The sequence below is a fragment of the Podarcis melisellensis genome (genome assembly GCF_964234715.1).
Source record: "Podarcis melisellensis genome assembly, chromosome: 4".
In the NCBI taxonomy this organism is placed as follows: Eukaryota; Metazoa; Chordata; class Lepidosauria; order Squamata; family Lacertidae; genus Podarcis; species Podarcis melisellensis.
In genome coordinates, this window is record NC_138531.1 from 54371100 (window position 1) to 54388470 (window position 17371).

At 40.3% G+C, this 17371-nt stretch overlaps 1 long non-coding RNA gene across 21 annotated transcripts in view; it reads right to left on the reverse strand.

Moving 5' to 3' along the window:
• The window catches only part of LOC309368213, a 148246-nt gene extending 137349 nt beyond the window's left edge, over positions 1–10897 (reverse strand). For 13 of the 21 annotated variants that reach the window (XR_014167617.1, XR_014167618.1, XR_014167619.1 and 10 more), the window contains exon 1: positions 6784–7705. This is a non-coding gene — a long non-coding RNA (uncharacterized lncRNA). The other 8 variants (XR_014167632.1, XR_014167640.1, XR_014167623.1 and 5 more) reach the window with 8 other exon arrangements.
• Positions 10898–17371: the final 6474 nt, after the last annotated feature.

Sequence of the window (17371 nt, forward strand, 5' to 3'; positions counted from 1 at the left end):
CCCAGAGAAAATATATCACTCAGCAGATAAAGTTTAGTTCCAAACTGAAGTAAATGTATCTGTGTAAACTATAGATGCATGTACAGTACTGCAGTTTCAGAATTGCATTCATTCTCTCAGTTCTCTACTGCTTTGAGGGAAATGTCAGAAGAGCATAAATCAGGATAGTCCAGAATCGCCACAAACAGCTTGGAGAGGAAAACACAAGAGTAAAACATGGGAATACACTAGACTGCTATGATTTACTATTACATATTGCTTGAGTTGGCTAAAATGCAAGGTGGTGGGTGGCGTAAGATGACAAAATACTGACGTGGTCTAGATTTCCAGGGAAATGAAGCTCTTAGTAAAGTACCGGAAGATATATCCATAATCCTTTTTTCCTGTTACATACTGTTTTAGTTTGGGATTAATGTTCTGTGTCCAGAGGAAGGGCTGGTACTTGTTTCACACAAAGAACATTAAAAAACAAAAGAAAGGTTGAATTTACACTTGTAATGGAAAGGCTCTTTCCCTTCGCAGAGGAAAGCAAAATTCAAAGGGGGGGGGGGCTTCTGATAGAGGAAGCCATTTTTCACTATTTCCGCTTTTACCCTGTAATCCAGAGCATCACCTCATGCAGTTGTGGAGAGCCCCCCAGTCCACTGGGGCAGGCTTTTTGGAAGGAAACAGAAAAGGAATATGCAGAAATTGCATTCCTCCCACCCTTTCCTCCAGCATTAGACACAAGCCTCTATCGAACCTAATATGTCTTACAAAACCAGAAATATAAATTTGATGTTATTCTTAACAAAGTAAGCGAATTGTTCCCCATTAAGAGACTGATAACACTGGCCAACCACAAATTTGTTGTCTGCATTTTTTCAGTTGATTTAGGACAAATCTGATGCGCTGAATCCAAAAATCACATTGGTTTTGCTCAATCAGGACAAGTTTTTCTGCTATGGACACGTCATTTTTTTCGTTTTTGTTCACATGTACGCTTGTGTGGAGCACTTTAGAAGAAGTTGGTGGGGGTAAAATGCCATGTCGAATAATTGTTTTGATTATTTACTGATATTTGTTTTGATGTAATTTACTGATAACACTGGGCAACAATTGTTTACTTTTTGAATGTTGTCTAGATTTCTACAACTGATTTACGGTATTTTTGCACTGCTGAATCAGGAAATGGCATCCGTTTCTCTCCATCAGGTCAGGTTTTTGTGCTATGTTGATTTGAAAAAAAATCAGATCTTGTGACAAAATCAATTACATTTTTGTGGCATTATCAGCTGATTTTTGACAACACATATCATCAGGTCAACACAAATAAACCACTTATGCTGATCATAACCAATTTTCTCCAGCACATACTTCACCGCTTCATAGTTCTCCTTCAGTGTACTCGAGTGAGCCAGGGGTATAGAGGCAAACTGGTTGCCATTGTGTAGCAGAACACATTTCAGTGATCACTTGCTGTCAATGAACAGTCTCCAATCTTTGGGTTCATACTGTGGCAGTCCAAGCTTGAGCAGAAGCTGCGCAATATCTGCACAGTACACCAAGTCCTTCTCTTCCAAGAAAAAACGGAGGTACTCTCGATGCCTGTTGCGGAAGAAGCTGATGCGAGCACTGTCAGAGAGGAGGTTTTTTTCCTTCAATCTAGATGCCAAGAGTTCGGCAGAGTCCTTTGACAAGCTGAGGTCGCGAACTAGATCATTCAACTCCTTTTGGGAAAATGGATGTGGAGCATCATCTTCAAGAACCACTTCTTCTTCATGTCCTTCAACACTGGAGGCATCTTCGTCACTAATGTCAGGAAGTTCTCCAAAGATAGGCACTGGAATTTCATCACAATGAGCTACAGGACGACGTGCTGATTGAAGATCAGGATACTTCGTGGGGCGGCTGCCCCATTAACTTAGTTTTGATCCCCCAACTTTATGCTTTGCCACACCAATTTATGGAAGATTTCGAGGTTTTATGACTTCAAACTGATCCCTTTTCAACATAATCACCCAGAACTATCGGACCTGAATACTTCTTGTCATTAAAATAATCATTTCCAATCAAAACAATTATTCGACATGGCATTTTACCCCCCCACCAACTTCTTCTAAAATGCTCCACACAAGCGTACATGTGAACAAAAACGTAAAAAAATGACATGTGGCCATAGCTCAAAAACTTGACCTGATTGAGCAAAACCAATGTGATTTTTGGATTCAGCACATCAGATTTGTCCTAAATCAGCTGAAAAAACGCAGACAACAAATTTGTTGTTGACCAGTGTAATTTACTGATAATTATGCTAGCATAATAAAAAGCAAAACAAAAACAGGCATGAATGCAATCTGGCAAAAGAAAAAGAAAACTCTGGTTTCTCTTCAGATCATATTTCTATTAGACAAAATCAAGTCATTCTGGGGTGAACATGCAGCAGCCAGTATGTAATACTATACTCTGGGAATTAGCCACCTAAATAAAGGCATTTCTATAGTATTGATCACTTTAGTATTTGAGGGCTCATAAATAAATGCTGGTGGCACTGTCTAGACCTTAGCTAAGTTTAAGGACAACTGGTTTTCTGAGTTAGTCAAGTATAAAATAAAATGTTCATAATCACAACAGGCTGTAAGACAAATCAAGCATGAATTCTGTGAGACATAATTGTACAAAATGCCTCAATAGGCCCAATTCACCTTTATTGTTAGATGCCAGAAATCAATAGGAACTAAAACAAATTATAGCTAGTTCTTACGCTTATCATCATACATTTGTTCAACAAGATAACTAGAAATTTCTAAGAATGCTTTTGTTCATTAATTTTCGATTTTAAACCATTTAATTTACATAAGAAAAAGAAGTATCATTGGAATCCAGCTTGCTCAATCTGATCCCTTTTCTTTGTGCAACTCAGCCATAAATAAATGAAGCCACAGATAATAAAGCTTCAAAAAGAGAAAGATGATTTACTTAACTGCCGGTAGCAGAATGACTCCCCAGAAGTCTTTATAAATAATATACTGTATTTTTCCGTGTATAACACGCCCCCATGTATAAGATGCCCCCTATTTTGGAGGCTCAGAATCAGAAAATGGGGGGAAGATTGCCTCCGTGTATAAGACTACCCCCCCCTTTTTAACATAATTTTTTAGTAAAAAAAACCTAGTCTTATACACAGAAAAATACGGTAACTATTTTTCTCTCGGTGTTCTTCTGCAACAGTGTGCTTTACTTTGGACATCTTTCTCCAAATACAATTCACACACGGCATTGTTTATATATCTTTGACTATATAGTACAACTCTCCTTGAAGAGGCTGAATGCTACATTCTTTGGTATGCCTCCTAGAGGACAGCTATTCTTTGGACCAGAAAGTACTAGTTGTTACAGAGCAATGGTATCCTGAAAAATTTGTTTATAACAGAATGCTCCATAAACAAATGGCAATAAATGTCAATAATGACTCTTATACAAAGGAAAAGCAAGAAACCTATGAAAAAACGTGAGTCAAAGCAGCATATTACATTCAAGTACCAACGTAAAATATGGGGGAGAGCCTTTAAAAGGCATGATCGTAAAACATCTAGGCTATTCTAAAGTTGTCATGATCTTACACATAAAATATATACCAAATCAATAAAGGAAAAATATACCATCAGTAAAGTAACCATACCATCAGTGTGGACTACACTGGAGATTGCCTCTTTTTTTGGTGATGTGGGGAGTTAGGTGTGGGGGAGAAAAGAGGCTGAGGCAATACCTGATCGTATAAAGTCACAGTAAGTAGGTCTTATGTAGAAGGCAACTACTTCATCATTCCTCAAGTGGAGTTTATCTTAGCCACAGAGGCTCCCCACATGGGATAATAAGTCATACTCTTCTGGGTGTGAACACTTATACGGTAACAGCAATGTGTAGCAATAATAGTCCCCATACCTAGGGTGGTTCATCACTATTCTAGTGACAAAGAGCCTTCAAAGATGCTTTGCTATCTTTTTGAATTTGAGTAGAGATAACCCAGAATAACATACCCATGCCTTAATGTGCATAGAAGTGGCGACAGGGCAATGATTGGAACATTGCTTAAAAGAATTTTGCTTTAAAAAACAACCCCAAACCTGACTACAGTACATGCACCATTTCCTGCTTGCAGAGTTATGTAAAGCAGAAAATAGAATAAACTCTCAGACATATCTCATCTAGTCTGCATCTCAGCTTTTACTGGAACACTCTGCTTTTCTAAGGATAGAAACATGAAATCCCAAAGGGAAATGTCTAGCATTCTCAGTAGGTGGTCAATGAGACACAGCGTAATGAAATATGTACATGAAGCTCCATCAGCCGAACAAAGACACGGTGATTGGCAGTGATTGAAGCAATTGCTTCAACACTTATGCCTTAAGTGATAAGTGCACTGATGATACTATTTCCAAAATGATGAACCAAGTTATTGATGCAATGATTTTTACAAGAAATTCAGCTTTGAGAGAGTGAGAGTCTTTAAATGGTAAGCATTTCCTTCCTGCATTCAAGCTGCATTGTCATCCACATTATTAAGAAGGAAGGTCATGCAAATAATTGAAGGAAAAGGAAGAGTAAATTGCTGAGGGGAATGGAAAAGGGCACACTTTTTTTGTCCATTTTCTTCCCACCACCACCATTCAGTTCTTCTTTCCCTTACAATCTATTCAGTGGTGAAAGAAGATCACTCACTTTGACACCGAAATTAATTGGTAGGTTTTGGCATCCCAGTACATGTAGTATTGGACCCATAATTTTTAAAAATGAATTTTCATGGAGGGAGGGGGTGCATGAACTCAAAAGTACACTTTAAAATCATGCAGAAGGACATTTAAATCTACATTTTAAATAAGTAGATGTGCATAATTAAGCTTTTAATGAAACATTTATTTTAATAGTAATCTAAAGAAACCTGGTACAGTGGTACTTAATTCGTTCTGGAGGTCTGTTCTTAACCTGAAACTGTTCTTAACCTGAAGCACCTCTTTAGCTAATGGGGCCTCCTGCTGCCGCTGTGCCGCCGCTGCACGATTTCTGTTCTCATCCTGAAGCAAAGTTCTTAACCCGAGGTACTATTTCTGGGTTAGCGGAGTCTGTAACCTGAAGCGTATGTAACCTGAAGCATATGTAACCCGAGGTACCACTGTATTTAAGAATTAGCTAACAATGTACACAACTCAGAAAGTTACTTTGGTGTTGCTGCTATTTTAACAAAATCCTGCTCAGCATAAATCTCTGGAACAGGCTGGTATTGTCTCCTGTCGCTGGACAACAGCAGGCCAATAATTATTATTATTATTTATTAAATTTGTATACTGCCCTATACCCACAGGTTTCAGGACAGCAAACAATATAAAATGACAATATAAAAACACAAAATTCATAATAAACACAAGAACAAGAACAACCCAATAATCCACAACCCATGGCACATTGCACCAATCTCATTCCAAGGTATGTTTCACCATGTATTAACTATCTGTGTTGTCATACTTGTTTGTGTGTCATCCAGCATAATATGACGCACGGTCATGCAATTCTTTCCATTTGTGAGTGTGCTGAGAGAGTTGCTGCCAGAAGATTTTGCCCCATGCCAAAAGTTATGGGCAACAGCAGGCAGAGACACAAACATTGAACGTCCTACATCACTCCAAAGTGGGAGAAGCAGCACTTCAGAAATTTCATGCCACTGTTTGTATGGTTCATCTGCAAATATGTCACCTTTCCCTGGAAAGACTCGGGCACACAGCATCGATCCTGCCTTCATAAATTCTGTGACTGTGCAGATAGAAGATCTCAGATAGTGGGCCATGCCTTGCACTACGCTCCACCAGGACCCTGGAATGAACTTCCCCTACCAGTCAGTGGTGGTTGGGGAACTGGAGTTTGAATGGATTATGCAGTTTCGATTAAAAAAAAAAACCCAAAAAAACTTTCCCTCAGATTAATCTGCAGGAGAGTCCCCTGATCAGACACAAACCGTGGGACAGATACTAAAACATAAGGCACTACAGCGGTACCTCAGGTTAAGTACTTAATTCGTTCTGGAGGTCCGTACTTAACCTGAAACTGTTCTTAACCTGAAGCACCACTTTAGCTAATGGGACATCCTGCTGCTGCCGTGTCGCCGGAGCCCAATTTCTGTTCTCATCCTGAAGCAAAGTTCTTAACCTGAAGCAATATTTCTGGGTTAGCGGAGTCTTTAACCTGAAGCGTATGTAACCTGAGGTACCACTATACTTGCCAACAGGGAAGCCATGCTTACCCATAGTGGCTGGTCAGATGGGCAGGGTATAAGAAATTTGTTGTTGTTGTTTAGTCCAGGATAATAGGCAAGTACAGTACTGTCCTATATTTCACACACACACACCACACAAAAAACCCCTCAGCCTCCTATCACCTACACTTGGATTATACAAAAAGTAGCAAGTCTACCTGGGATGAATGGTTCAAACTTCCTTCAGTTCTGGCTCTTAACTAGATAAATCTCTAACAAATAGCAGCAGACTTTCCCAAGCCAAAGTCTTCATCCAACTCAGGACTTTGAATATCCTTTTGCTTCCCCAACCCTCCTAACCCAAAAAAGCAGGATTACTGGGGAAAGGGGTTGGTCCTTGCAGAGCAGCCCTGGTGGGAAATGGGAGTTCCAGACTCAGGGTTCTAGCATATTCTAGAATAAATTTGAAAACAGTCACAAATCTATTTTGCTGTTCCTGCCATATGGATTTGAAAGACGCTCCCCCCCAAGATAATAACTAGGCAAATAGGGCTCACCCATTAAAACAAGGTAGGCCAGGCCTGCCCTGAAATCCACTCCTTCAGCTCTTCAGCAGCTCTTAATCAAAATGGCTTCCAAAGCCTTTCTCTCTCTCCCCACCCCAATTTGCACACCTGCTCTTAAAAGCCTTGGAGATCCTTAAAGTAACAGGCCTAATTAAACCCCTTCTTTACTATTTGATTGATTTCTTCTGTTTCAGTGCCACGTTTCTTTCAAATGAACCCCAAAGCGACTTACAAACAATAAATAACAATAGCATGATAGGACATCACAAATCCTGCATAAATCATACAGAATAATTAACAAATCGTCAGCAAAACAATTGCAATCTATAAAACACTGTTAACATATCAACAACTACAAAATAAGCTAAACAACTCATGTTGGTTACATAGTCTTAAAAGAAGGATGTCAGACGCTAAATCACATTGTCTAGAGGAAAACACAAAACAGCATCTAGCATGTTCAGTGTTTTCCCCAAATGCAAACCCCGGCCAGGAAGAATGAAAAGGGCTCCAGGGAGGGGGATTCATGTGGTCTGCATGGGATTTCCCTCACATGTTATATGCTTATTTTAAAAAATTGCCCTGCCTGTTTCTGCTCTCCTTGCAATCCTTTTGGCAGCAAAGGGGGGCAAGCAGTGAAGCATATAATTTTACAGTGGCAGACAGGAGGACCCAGAGTCCTGTCAGCTGGCAGCTCTTTGTGTTGACGAAGAAGGAAAGCAAGCTTTCCACTCAGCTCAGGCATTTCTGCCATATGGACAGTCTCCCCGACCCTCTCAGGCCAAGGGCTAGCATATGTATGCTGCCTTCAGCTACTAGGGATATTCCCTTGCAGCCCTATGTGTGCACATAGGAACAGCCTGTGGCCAAGGAACATTTGGGGGATTTGACAGGGAGCTTGTTTTGAGCCCCACACACTATTTTTCTGCAATGATACGTTACCATGCGCAGAGACTTTCATTTGTTCTTACTTAGTTGCCTGGAAAGACACCCTTCATATCCACAGACTAGCATTTAACTTTGCTATTAGGGGGGTTACTGAGGCCTAAGTGTGGTGCTTTCCCATCCAGTATGCAATATAAACTACTGTTTATACAGTACAGCTTCACCAGGAAATAACATAATTCACTTTTATTTATGGTAATATGAAACAAAGAGAAACATTGTGCCATAAAGACTAGTGTTGCATTTAACTATGTAAATTAACTGGGGGGAAACTCTGACAAATAACTTAATTGCCTTGTTTTAGAGCTCACCTGACACATCCTTAACATTAATCTGATGTTTTCAACAAAACAGTAGAGTATTTGCATTTTATTGTGTGCATTCATACAGTATGAAAATTAGCCAAGTAGCATTCTTCATATTCTACTAATTTCCCTGCAATCCCAGGTTTATATGGAGTTTTTCTCCATGGGTCATTTCACACACAACACAGTATTCTGGGAATCATTTTGAGTAAAGGTAATCTCCAGTGCAATACATACAAGTGGTTACAGTCATAGCCAGTAAAATATTCCTATTTTAATTGCAAGAACTTACCATCTACTTTAAAAACAGAACAGTACCCAAATGGAAAAGACCCAAAACTTAAGAATAAGAAAAAATGCAAGCAAGCAACCTGTCTATTTGCAATACGTTGCAGTATACAGTGGTACCTCGGATTACACACGCTTCAGGTTACAGACGCTTCAGGTTACAGACTCTGCTAACCCAGAAATAGACCTCGGGTTAAGACGAACTTTGCTTCAGGATGAGAACAGAATCGTGCGGTGGTGGCGCAGCGGCAGCGGGAGACTCCATTAGCTAAAGTGGTACCTCAGGTTAAGAACTGTTTCAGGTTAAGAATGGACCTCCAGAACGAATTAAGTTCTTAACTGAAGGTACCACTGTAGTTTAGGTCAGGACTGTCCAACACATGGTCCCCAAGGGCTTTTGGAGCAGCCCTTGACAACATTTGACATCCCCTCCCCAACCCTCACGTTGCCTTCCCAAAGCCAGGTAAGCGAGACGCTGGGCTTTGCTGGGCTTTGGGAAGGAGACCCTGCCAGAGCCTCTCAGCTTATCTGGTTGTGGGAAGGCAGCAAGAGGGCTGGGGAGGGCATAAAATATTGGCCTCCCCTCCCCTCACCCGTGCAACAAGGCAATGTGCAGCCTGCCGCTAACATGTCAAAATATATTCTTCCGGTGCACTCGGTATGGAAAGTTGGGTTGCCCTGATTTAGGTAATTTACAGACAGCCTAGATATTGAGCATCAATCCTGATTTATTTGCACAAAGTTTGTCGGAAGGTTAGATGGCTTCATTGAGCATTCTTTCCGATTTGTTTGCATTCTCCTTATGGCAACAAATCTGATTTGCGGGGGAAGTGGGTATGTTGTGCAAGGCTTCCAAATCAACTTTAATAGCACAGCCTAAATTTGCTGTTTTCTGACTGTATCCCAACCAAAAATGGAAGTCCGAAAGTTCCTGAATATAGATCATTGCATAATTTCTTTGGGGAGATTTGGGGTAGACAGATTCAGAGATTAATCTTTATCCATTTTAGAAATAATTTATCTTTGTCAAGTTTATCTGAAATATTTCCTGATTATCATCAGGAATGTGCATTAGTTACAGTCTTTAATCACAAAATTAATCAGCCATTTTATTTACTGCATCCCCCCTTTTCTTATAACTTGACATATCTTTTTCAATAATCAAGGCAAGTGAGGATATAGAAGGGACATATTGCAAAACAAGGTGAATTATTAGGAAGGCTTTCTCTTATTCCCTAAAAGAGCAAAATTCTAATATAGTTAGGGACAAGACACAATGTAGAATGGTATGCTGTGGTTATGGCTATTTAGGTGGCGGATCACAATAGACACAGTGGATATTTAACTAGTAGATTCTAGGTGAAATGAACTCTAAAGCACAGCAATAGCTTTCTCACAGTGTAAAGAGAAAGAAATAGCAAGGACTAAAGGACATCAAATCAAGTTTCAGGAGAGCTTTGCACAATCCTATGTTGTAATGACAGCTTAAAATTTTGGTAGGTTGATGAATTCTGAGATTGGATTTAAACCTCTTTAATTTGGTTTGCGGGTATTTAATCTCTTAACTTTGAATTCTTAATCAAAACTCAAAGCAGATCTTTAATCTTATATGTAGCAAATAGAAGATTAGAGACTCATGACCTGCCTCTAGTACACAGCTGCTTTGCTCCCCTTTCTTCCTTTCCAGCAAGAGCAAATATAAATGACCGGAGCAGGAAGGGATTATAGGAAAGCGTGTATGTTAAATGGTCAGATTCTCTTTCATCCAATATACATGCTCTTGTGCCTTCTCTCCCTCTGTCACCCCAAAGGATGAAATCCACTACAAGAGTGAGAGAGAGTTCATGTGTATTTTTATAATATTAAAAGAAAGCCATTCCACTTTTAGAACAAGACCAGTATCAAATTCTTGAATCATGTCTTATTTCAAACTCCTTTGTGTCTCTCAAAATCAAACAAACAGCACAGACCACTTAAAACAGTTAAAAGAAAAACACCACCAGAAACAAGTGATGGCAAAAACCATAGCTGTCAAGTGTCCCTTATTTGAAGGGACAGTCCCTTATTCCAGCGCCATGTCCCGCTTCTGTCCCTTATTGATGGATGTCCCTTAAATGATATCCCTTAAATTTCAAAGGAAGCAGCTCCTCTCCCTCCCTCCCTCCCTGCCGGCCAGGGATGAGGGAGGCTCCAACTGTGTTGCTTGGCTGTGTTGCTCACCCAATAAGAAGTCTAAGAACGACTGGGGGGTGGAGCTTGCATGCCTTGTGTGTGGCTAGTTAATGCAAGCTGAGGAGGTTTTTGAATGTGGGTGGTGGACTACAGTTCCCATCATCCTTGATCATTGGTCATACTGACAGGGGCCAGTGGAAGTTGGAGTCCAACAACAATTGGAGGGCCAACAGTTCCCCACTCCTAGACTTAAAACGATCTAATAGTAATACTAATTTCCTTACCTTAAGGAGCCCTAGGAACTGTGGTTCTTTAAGACATGGACTATCAACGTCCCATTCTCAGCACCTCCCAGTTTCCAAGATTCTGGGAGAGAAGGCATGACAACAGAAACAATATACCTTTGGAGTATGGATATGTTTTTATTAGTACAGCTGAACTCTAAAAAGCAATACACAAACCCACAGTATCGAAGATAAGATGCTCAAACCACCAAATCTGAAAAGTGGCTTTCTGTGGCATGAGAGCCTGGAGCTTGGAAAAACGCTGAATACATAATGCTTTCCACTGAAGGTTAGTGGACTGCGGCTTTATGGTGCCCCATCTCCAGGGCTTGTCTTCTGGTCTACCTCTCAGCCAGGCTGAAATACAAAAGTTATGGTCTTAAGAAAAAGGTATGACCAATAACGCTAATAGTTTATTAATATATGGGCCTTTCATTCTAAACTTCTGCTTAGGGTGAAGACAGGCAGACAGACATTCTAGCTCTCTTCAGTCATTATGTGTGTGTGTGTGTGTGTGTGTGTGTGTGTGTGAGAGAGAGAGAGAGAGAGAGAGAGAGAGAGAGAGAGAGAGAGAGAGAGAGAGAGAGAGAGACCGAGACCATGTTGGTCTCCATGGATTGGAGGATAAACTTCCTCCTCTGGAAAGTGGAGGCTCTCTGCATCTGATAGGGTCCTGATTTTCCAGAGGTTCTAATACATGGAGAGCCTTCTGAGACACTATTTATGGAATCTGTTAACTGTTCATCTATGAATATCCAAAACAAAGTAATCAGTCATACACATTTGTATTTATTTTTCCCATCCAATTAAGTCCGCACTTCTGCACACTTACCTTAAAGAGCCAGTTCCATTAAGTTCAATAGTGCTTACTTCTGACTAGACTGATTAGGATTGTGCTGGGGGTCTTTTCCCCCTCCAAAGTTACATTTATTTCTAGTATATTTGATTGTAAGGCTGTCTTCCTATGTGTTCTTAAACAATTGAAAATAATAAGCCATCTCCAGAGACGGCACTAATCTCTTGCCAACTTTCATCAAAAGCTACAATATACGACAGAATAATTAATTTCTTTTTCTTGCCATAAACAGAATCTAAATATATTTTGGGGGATTTAAAAAATAATATTAACTGAATGAAATAATTTTCTGAATTCTGTCACAACGTTTTGCAAAGCATTTGCCCAAGGTAATTCACATAATCCATAGATTTGCAGCAGACAGTATTCCTTCACTTGAGAGAGATAGCTCAGAAATGAGAAGCCCATTACTCGACAAATATCCTTCAGGAATACTAGCAAAATCTCCTCATGACCAACCAAGCTGAGCAATACAAAAGAACTGCTAAGTTTTGAAAAGGGCCTGTTACACTCAGAGCCACAAGGCAATGTTCTATTATGTCAAACACAAAAAAGTCTACTGCCTTAAAGCTATATAAACTTAACACTTTTAATGTAGCCAGCTGCTAGATGGATAATCAGATTCCTTAAAAAATATCAGATGGGTAATATTAATTCAGGGAAGGCTGCAACAAACAGAAATTATAAACATGGGTATGCATTGACCATCTGGCTATTTAAAAGTTATGTTGATGGATTCCTTTCATCTAAATCCATGTTTGAAATAATTAAGCATTCCTATAATATACTTACTTGATGTTCCATGCAGTAATGGATACAGTAGCTGTAATAAATGACAGTATGTTTCTTAATCCCTTCTGTTCATGATTGCTATATATCTTCCTAAAAAAAGTAGTCTCCGCATGTTATTATGGAGCAGATTTTATGTAAACAGAAGTAGATTTTAAAGCCATATTATTGCTGGGATCTTTGCACCGAAGGAACATTTGGGCTTCTGTGTTTCTTAGCTCTAAACCACAATTTATTTGCTTAACATTCACATATGCTGATCTAAATTTATTAAGACCTAATGAGAGCCAAACTAGACTATACGTTATCTAATTCTTTGGTGGTCTGTCAAGAATTAACTTTAGCTACAGCTTGTGGTTTATCTGGAGCAAGATAAACCACAAGTTCAGGTTCAGATGGATGGCTAAGCCAGACCACCTTTTAGCTACAGGTAGCAAAGCAGGATGGCTTGGGGAGAATCAAAGCAGCCACTATTTCTACTACGAGTAGCTGCATGCTCACACATTCGTGCTTAGCTATGGCTGTCAAGTGATGGCAGTGGGGCTGGCTTGGGATCTGGTGAATTTGGGGCTGTTTCAGTCCCTGTTTCAGTCCCTCCTCACCCTGCTTTGTGGCCTTCCATAGACTATCATAACTGGGAATCCCACCTGTGATCTCCTCTCTTTTTGGCAGGCAAAACAGAGAGCTCCACATTGAAGGAGTGTTGGCATCACTCTGTGGGTGGAAGACAGAGAAGCTGTTGTGCATTATAGCCTGTGATGTGGGACACTTTGAGATACCTATTTTGTGGAATGTGCAGGACAACACTTGTGATGATCTGGGTCATGATGTGAGGAAACAAAGGCCCCTGAGGCTTGACTTTTCCTTTCGTTTGGACAAACTGAACCATTCCCTTGCCTTTGGACCTTCCCAAAGATTTTGGAAACTAGGCATTCTACGTGGCATCCTCATCACCATATGATTCAACCTTGGGCAACAACAAACATCAAGCTAAAGGTTGTCCCCAGCCATGTACTGCAGTTTACTTGATATGCTTGATCTTCATCAGAAATTTTAAAATGGAGGATGGTGTTGTCAAGAACTTGGAAATCCACAATGTGTACCTTGTGGGCTGCACTGAGGTAAATTATGTAGGCCTGCTATAGCAGCACCTCTAGGCTAAAGGCACCTGCAGGAAGCTAGTCTCTAGAGCCACTTGTGCCTACTTTTGTAATTGTATTTATTTTCTACAGTAAGTGGCTGCTTGACTCACTTTTGATTGTGCTCATCTATCTTTTTGTTGGATCAAAGCAAAGTAGAAACAGGTGAACTGTGGAGATGGGGTGAGGAACAACCTATTTACTTTGTTTGTTTGTTTGTACAGGGATTTATACCTTGCTCTTTAGTAAAATTCATTCTATAATTGTAAGCAAATACCCAGCCTACCTGATTTGTTCTGCTTCCCAGGCTTATAGATAAAATTGAGTGTGATGTTAATGTAATGCTATTTAAAACAGAACACATTAAAAACAAAGGACATTCATTATTTACATAAACCCATGGCTTATTGCACATGCATTAATTATATTCACAAGACTTGGCAGGGCAAGATTACCACTTAAATGTTTGTCATGCTTTCAGCTCATTAAATAGCTTTTACAAGGGGAAACAATATATCTGGCAATTTTGCTTCATTCTAACAGAAAAAGCATATACTACAAAATGTGAAAAATTGATCAAATACATGTAATTATTCAGTAAGAGAAGCAGAAAGTGTTGCTTGATTTGGCTGAGATTTTTCCATTTTGACATCATCTTGCCCCATGTTCAACAGTCCCCATCTCCTTCCTCCAGTTCTGTCTTCCTCACATTGGCTGGGCTTGCATTTCCATCCTCTAGATCCCTCCTCCTCTCCTCTCCTGGGATATAGATGCTGTAGTTCTTACCGCCACCTTTCTGTGGCCAAGTGAAGTGCAGTGTGACGAGATCTTTACAATTTTATATATGAGAGAGATATTGTTGAGATACTTAAGACTCTGTCTCCCCAGAGGGAGGAAACAGGTGATATGTTCCACTGGGTGTGTGAGGTCCCCTTTTGTGGCAAAAGTCAGTTTATTTTCTGGAAGTCCTGCCTGCCTGGCAATATTGTGAGAAAACTCAGCAAAACAGGTGCCCTGAATGACAATTTTAAGTACTTAGCTTGTTTACCTTTAGTGTAAGAGTGGGGAAATCTCAGGCCCAGGGGTGCAGCGTGGCCCTTCAGATAACTCTTTCTCTGGTCCTCAGGGTTATCCCTAGGCCCCAGCCTTCCTCAACTCCACCTCCTAGCCTCCCCAGTTTAGCACACACATCTGATTGGGTTGCCTCAACCAGTCTGGGGGGCTCCCAACAAAAATACAGGAAAAACAACAACATCAAGCATTAAAAGTTTCCCGAAACAGGGCTGCCTCCAGATGTCTAGGAAAAATTATATAGTTGTTTAATTATTTGACATCTATTGGGAGGGTACTCCACAGGGCAGGTGCAACTACCCATAATGCCTTCTGTCTGGTTTTTTGTAGTTTCACTTCTCGCAATAAGGGGATCACCAGAAGGCCCTCAGATGGGACAGGGAGCGCCATCTAGAAAAGTTTCCTGATCCCTGCTCTGGAGCCTCTCTTTGGATAAGAGAGAAAGAGAACAGATGGATTGAGCGGATGGAATCAGGGGAACTGCTTGCTTTCTACAGCTATCCATATGGACACAGATCAGGCCAGGTGAACTGCTGGAAAGCAGGTTGTTCAACTGAAACAGATTCCAAGATAGCCTTTTGAACCCAGGACAAAATTATATATGTGAAAAATTCTGCTGGGGCCCTGGCAGCTCATTGGATCTCCATCATGCATTACAAAGTAAGATTCCTTTGGCATTTTCTGGGCAGAAAGAAAAAAACCTTGAGTCAGACAAAAGGTAGGCTTCAGATAGAAAGGGATTGTCCTTGGCCAAAACAGTGTCTCATTAAATTCCAACTGAATTATATTTGTTTTTATGAGTCCACTATACTAGCCACAACCTGTTCTGTAAATCACACTGTGAGAATTTCTCTCTCTCAGTGTGAGTTTTACTACTCATCTGTTTCAGTTCCTGCCTTTAATTCACAAGCATGATTTGACATAATTGGTAATAGGGAGCATATGCTGAAATAAGTATATTTTTCGCAGATGCATTTGTACTTACTGTTTTGTTTAGTCAGAGAGCACTTATTTATTTACACTGGAAATTGTCAATATACTTGAAAGGAAAAGAAGACTCACAGATGGGTGCTTTCCCTTCCTGCTTTGGAAGAAACAATTTCCTAGTCTTGTCATTTAAAAAGCAAATAAATATGTGCATATCAATACAATGGAGCAGAAGAGTTAATTGTCAAATTCTATTCCCATTTATGTTAATGGGACTATTTGGGAAGACTAGGTGACCTCGAGGATTACCATTTCTTCATATAAACATCTGAGAAATTTACGACTGTTTCTTATAATCCAGCATAGAGGAAATAAGTAACATAATAGTGTATGCAATCCCATGCTTACCTAAGAATAAGTACGCTGAACTCAATGGCACTTACTTCTGAGCAGACATATGTAGGACTGTGTTATAAATTGGTGTGTGTGTGTGTGTGTTTGGTCCAGCACAAGGAGCAGGCAACTACATTGGAATTGATGTGCTGTCTAGTTTTATTGCTTAGTTTCATCAGTGTTTCAGTTATAAATGGCTATTTACAGAGTTTTATGCCTAGTAATAAACATTTGCTATCAGCTGAAAGGCAGCCAACATTTAGATTGGAAATGATATATTTCTTGTAAATCAGATGGTCTTTGGAGAGGGGAATGGGAATGTTTGAGCCAGGCACAGAGGAGAACTATGGGGATTGTTTACCTCTTGTCCGTAGGAGGCAACAAGGTGGTGGTGGGGGGACACCAAAAGAAAGTTTACAGATGTGGCGAGGAATACAAAGGCCCTCTTCTGAAGATCTGGAACACATATAGGGCAGGGACCATTGGTCATGCTGGCTGGAGCTGTTGGGAGTTGGGAATCCAACAACATTTGGAGGGCCACAGGTTCTCCATCCCTGATACAGGAGATGGTTCCGATAACCTGAGCTACAGCAAACCACTGTTCTTTTGTTTTGTTCCTTTTTAGATCTAATGCATTCAGACTGGAGGGAAAACCCTGAAACACTGCAACCTCAGCGATTCTATTTACTGCTGACTCTCCCTTCCACAGACTTCCTTATTGTGATGAAACACAAGTACTGTGAACACTTAATGCTTTTTGTTTTCTCGCTACATTCCTTAGTTTCAACGGAGGTGGGACAGGGCATGTGAGGGCCTTGTGTTGAGTCAGAGAGCTCTGCAAAGCCTTCACAGGCCCACTGAAAGTGGGGAGAGTGTCCCTCCCTTCTATTAGTCATGTTGATTGTTGAATTGCGAGGTTTTGAAAGCAGCAAGAGTGTGCTGATTTATAAGACTCAAAGTTGCATTTTTAATATTGAAGAAAGGTTAGTAAGGAGGAAAACATGATAGAAGTGTGTACAGTTATGCACAGTATGGGGCAAGTGAAAAAAGAATGTTTTTCCTTCCTTCCTTCATAATATTAGAAAGCAAGATCTTCCAATAAAGGTGGGTGTTGGGCAGAGAGGCAAATGCAGAATTAATTCCTACAAGTTGTAGTGATGGCCTCTTGGACGCCTTTAAAAGGGTGAGGGATAAATTCATGGAGTATAAGGCTATCAATACCTAGTAGCCTTATGGCTATGTACTACAGCAGTATACCTCTGAATCCCTGTTGTTTTTCTGGTGGCCATAACCCCATCTCTCCACACACACACACCCCATAACAATACTCCAGAACAATGCCAGGTTTGAGGCATTTGAGGTAGATGCAAAACATCTGCTAGGCAGTTGCTACTGCTGCTGAGAAAAAGC